This window comes from Sinocyclocheilus rhinocerous, unplaced genomic scaffold, assembly GCF_001515625.1.
Source record: "Sinocyclocheilus rhinocerous isolate Xijiao unplaced genomic scaffold, SAMN03320098_v1.1 scaffold4483, whole genome shotgun sequence".
Taxonomy (NCBI): Eukaryota; Metazoa; Chordata; class Actinopteri; order Cypriniformes; family Cyprinidae; genus Sinocyclocheilus; species Sinocyclocheilus rhinocerous.
Window position 1 is genome coordinate 4,267 of NW_015632750.1, and position 5,517 is coordinate 9,783.

The 5,517-nt window shown below is 34.3% G+C and overlaps 1 pseudogene; it reads right to left on the bottom strand.

Annotated features, from left to right (window-relative positions):
* Positions 1-2,115, bottom strand: part of LOC107743057 (gastrula zinc finger protein XlCGF57.1-like) — a 5,669-nt pseudogene extending 3,554 nt beyond the window's left edge.
* Between the last annotated feature and the right edge of the window lie 3,402 nt (positions 2,116-5,517).

The window sequence follows — 5,517 nt, forward strand, 5'->3', positions numbered from 1 at the left end:
GTAGGATTTTTTTTTTTTTTTTTCGCAGCCAAACGCTGCACGCCGGAAATCCGGCACGGTGCCGGAGAACTTTAAGCCCTGGAAAGGACATAAAAGTGAGCCATGATGTAACAAAGTAGACAACTACAATAAAATATTACAATTACTTAGATGCCTTTCAATTAGTGCTGTCAAACGATCAGGGGTGTGAAGTAACGAATGACAAATACTCACGTTACAGTAATGAAGTAGTTTTTATCAGTAATTGTACTTTTTTGAGTAGTTTAAAAATTGTGTATTTTACTTTTACTTGAGTACATTTTAAGTGACGTATCGGTACTTTTACTCCGCTAATTTCCTCCGTTTGTGGTCGTTACATGCTTATTTTAATTGTATTTTTATCCATCAATGTGATTGGATAGAGAGTAATAGGTCTCGTGACTTTATGTATGTATGTATGTATGTATGTATAATTAATTAATTTAATATATATATTATATATTTTTTTTTTTATCACATTTTAAATAGCAAATCGCAATTGTAAACAGAAAAATCACAATTGGATTTTTTACCCAAATCATGTAGCCCTAAATAGCTGGCATTGAAATAATGCTGAATGAATGGGAGACATTCAGTTTTACAGGCTGATCTGGCCACAGAATCACCCTCAGCCTTTCACAGCATTTCCCTAAGTACTTCATTGTGTAAATAAAGGTGACTTGACTTGATGTGGCTGCTCAGACAAAGACAAACATTGAGCTAACAACTGGACTGAGCATTGACTAGGATCAGAGGCTTGGGGAGTTCACACCTTGTTGAGGAACAGGAGGTCATTTGGATGGAGACTGTGGGAAAGGACACACCTCTAAACTCTCGAACTCGCATCTTCACTCCATATCTCAGCAGATCAAAGTACTTAATTACACAGCTACTTATGAAATGATTTCCCCCCTTTAAAAAACAGCATGTTTTGTTTTTTAATTGTGACACAGGAAGTGACATCACCTGGGCTCTTTTTACAGCATAATGGAAAGACAAGAAATTGATCCATTGTCTCAGTTTTTACACAAACCATGCAGTGCTGATCACATTCATTAACCCGGTTACCAAAGTTACTGTGAGAAGAATAATCTCCATAACTATAAATAACTTTTATAATTTATGAGAAATGCACATTTATCCTTAACTATAAATCTAATTTTGCTTAAAGGGTTAGTTCACCCAAAAATTAAAATTAGGCTGTGTTTTACTCACCCCCGAGGCATCCTAGGTGTATATGACTTTCTTCTTTCAGACGAATCCAGTCGGAGTTATATTAAAAATTGTCTTTGATCTTTCAAGCTGTTTAATGGCACTCAACGGGTGTTGCAGTGCTTCAGTCCAAAAGAAGTGAAATAAAAAGCATTAAAATGATTATTACATTTTGAATATGGTTATTTTTCTTACAAAAACGCATCGATTCGCTACAGGAGGCCTTTGTTCACTCCCCGGAGCCGTGTGAGACACTTTTTTATGGGTGGGCGCTTTTTATTTAACTTCTTTTGGACTGATGCATGCAACACCCGCTGAGTGCCATTAAACAGCTTGAAAGATCAAAGACAATTTTTAATATAACTCCGACTGGATTCGTCTGAAAGAAGAAAGTCATATACACCTAGGATGCATCGGGGGTGAGTAAAACACAGCCTACTTTTCATTTTTGGGTGAACTAACCCTTTAAGTCATTACTTGATACATTTAGGTGTTTACGCTTTATAACTGAAAAAAAATCACAATGTTGTAAACTATATTGAGAAATGTAATAAAAAATGTGATTTGTTTGCAAAGAATTGTAAACCAGATATAAAATATAAGCTATATATAAAAAAAGAACATCTTGTACCCATTTCATAGTTTAACTGTTTATCTAAATCTGATGAAGTGCTTAAATCTTTATAACATGAATGAATGAGAAATGAAGAATAAACACCAACCTGTTAGTTCTTCAGTATCTTCAGTGTGTTTGATTCTGCAGGGCTCTGGATCTCTCATCTTCTCTCTGTCCTCTTTAATAAACTCAGTCTTTGATCAGATCTCAGCTCTTCCTGATGCTCTGATGCTCGTCTTCACTTGTGAACTGATGGGAATCTTCCAGCATTTATTGCTGAACTGCAGTGGGAGGAGGAGATATTCCAGCATTTATTGCTGAACTGCAGTGGGAGGAGCTTCACTTATGATGAATTCCAGAGTGGGAGGAGCCTCACTGATGATAAATTCCAGTGGGAGGAGCTTCACGTATGATGAATTCGAGAGTGGGAGGAGCCTCACTGATGATGAATTCCAGAGTGGGAGGAGCTTTACTGATGATGAATTCCAGAGTGGGAGGAGCTTCACTGATGATGAAATCCAGAGTGGGAGGAGCTTCACTGATGATGAATTCCAGAGTGGGAGGAGCTGATCTGCCAAAATCAAAAATACATCACTGAGGTACCGAGTTTGTTTTTGTAGTTATAGACAACAGAAAATAATAATGTAATATAAATTATTCCAAGTATAAATAATGGTAAGAAAACAACTGAAAGCATAAACTGAGATGTAAATATACAGGCGAACTGCACAGTTTGCAGAGAAGCGTTTCATTTCCTCACGCTTGGAGTATGTCGTAACAAACACATCCGTGCTTTTAAAAGTATAGGCCTATAGGTTTTTGTTAGTATTGTTTTTACTTTAGATAATCTCTTAATATAATACAAATCGTCAGAGCTAACTATTATATTTGTAGGCATTATTAGACAGATAAATACATGTATTACAATTAATTGATTTATCGTTAATAAATATTATGTAAAGTGTAAAAGTGTGAAATTATTTAAATAAAAATAGAACAAATAATTACACAATAATTTGAATCATAAGTTCTAAATAAGTAAAAAATGTGATTACTGGTTCAGAATCTGATTAAGGCACACCAACATATACAGAAGAGTTCTTTAGAAACAAATAAAAGAATCAAATGTAAAATAATAAAAGTTTACATTTTTTCTCGTGGTTTATGGTTGAGCTCTCAAGTTGTCATGTGTTGAAATAATCAGTTACAAGCCGTTTACACAAAATTTTTTTTTTTTAATTTTCTTTTATTATTTTGCCTCGTTAAAGGTGGCAACCATAATGTTGATGCCAAACGAGCTTAAAGTGGCGATTTACAGGAGATCTGAAGACATCAGCTTAATACATGAGGTGAGAACAGGAGCTATTGTCATGAAATACAGAGTGTTTTCAGCAGCTGTTAATATTGATGAGCCTCAATCAACACTCATTCAACAAGACATTCAGGATCATCAGCAGATCATCTCACTTTATCTGAGTCGGGATATATGATGAAAGCCTATAAAACATCCTCAGTAGAAACACAATAATGTTGTTTCTCACACAATACGTATAAAACATAATACAAAAACAAACTCTAATGTAAATAACTGACCTACAGCACCATTATATGCATCTCTAATCTAAATAGTTTGATTTTCTGATAACTACATACAGTACATTGCATTAACATGTTACAGTTTTACAGAAACAATGACCATAAACCATCTTCAAATAAAGAGCACACACAAAGCAGTATTGCATGTTTTAAGTGTCAAATTTGATTCATAATTCACTATATTAACATGTATGGATTTCAAATAACGGCTAACGTGGCTCATTATCGGATCGATGTAACTCGAGCGATCTCTGATTCAGTATATTTTATAAAATCTTTCTTATTCAGTGAGAGATTGTTATTAAAACGGGTAAAGCTCGGGTTCAAGAGATGCATTATGTTGTTGTAGGAGGCATTTTCAGTTGTGTAGTTTTCTTTCAAGACACTAGAGGGCGCAGAAGGTATTTATGTTGTTGAATCAGCATCGTGACCGGACATGAAGAAGATCAAACTAACTTTTTGGCCGTCGTGGATGGATTTAGTTGTTAGATTGATTTCAGAGAATGGTCAGATAACTGTGACTTTTCTGCCTCCATAAACCCTCTGCCCTACATTTTAATTTTTGATTGTGAAATCATTCAGTTTGGATGTGTAGCTAATATGTAAATATTAATAGAATAAATTTACCTTTCTGGCTGCCATTGGTTGTTAAATTACACCATTTTAAATAGAATAGTTGATTTAATACATTACATTAATGACATGTAAATTAACGACACTTATATAAATATGAATAAGAATGATATCAAAGGTAAGTTTGATATTTTGTAAGTACATGTGCGTATGACACGTAAATGAGAAAATGTTCCTTTTTATTGTCTATAATAACTCTTTAGCTGATGCATCAACGTGCTTATATCTAATGATGCTACAACTGAAGAGTAAATGCACACTGTTGTTAATAATGCGGCATCTTCCTCTGTGTTGTAAAAGCTGTACGTTATGCGGAAAAATGTTTTACGATAGTTTAAAATATTGTAACAAGTATTCTGTTTGTTTGTGTATTTATTCCCACAAAGGGGCGACGTATCCTGAAAAATAAGAGTCAAGTTTTGGAAAAAATAAAATAAAATCATGAAATTGTATTATTTGAGTCCCAATAGGATGGAAAATAGCACTAAATTATTTTTCTGATGTTTGTTTATGGTCTTGCCCTTGTTAGGGTTAATTACCTGATATATATATATATATATATATAGGCAGAAAAATACTGTGACCATGCTCATTTGTTTTGAGTGTGTTTGTATTTGTTTTGACTCATATTTTTGTCTCATATTGTTAGAAATAATAATAAAGTATAGAGTAGTTTCAAATGCTGTTTCTAAACAATGAAATAAAGTGTGAATACAGTGAAATCTCTGCTGACAATCATGTAAAGCTTGTCAGAAGTGCTGATTTCTTGTTAATAGTTCCTGTTTTCACCTTCATTCATGACACTGATGTCTTCAGATCAGCTGTAAACTGCCACTTAAAGCTCATTACATTGCTGTAAACAGACTGAAACCAACTACAGTTCAACTATAATTGAAGTGTTTTTGTTGCTTTCACATCTGTACAATTACTTCTGAATCAGTTTGTTCTTGTTTTATTCATATAATTCTTATATTTGATTTATTTTATTTATATATGTGTTCTTATGATAGATAAACGAATGAAAAGGTTATGGTTTATATTAGATCGACTCGCAAATAAATCAGAAACTCATAGAATGTGAACTTTTACTTATATCTATCCATCTTCGAAAATGTGAACACAAAACATTGAATGCTTAAAATGTGTGAAATAATGAAAACAATTCATTAACTGATTATTTTGGATTTTAGCAGATCTGCTATTCCTGCCACACAGCTTGAAGCTCCTCCCACAACAACTCACCTTCACTGAAGCTCCTCCCACAGCAACTTACCTCCACTGAAGCTCCTCCCACAACAACTCACCTTCACTGAAGCTCCTCCCACAGCAACTCACCTTCTCCGAAGCTCCTCCCACAACAACTCACCTTCAGTGAAGCTCCTCCCACAGCAACTCAACTTCACTGAAGCTCCTCCCACAGCAACTCACCTTCACTGAAGCTC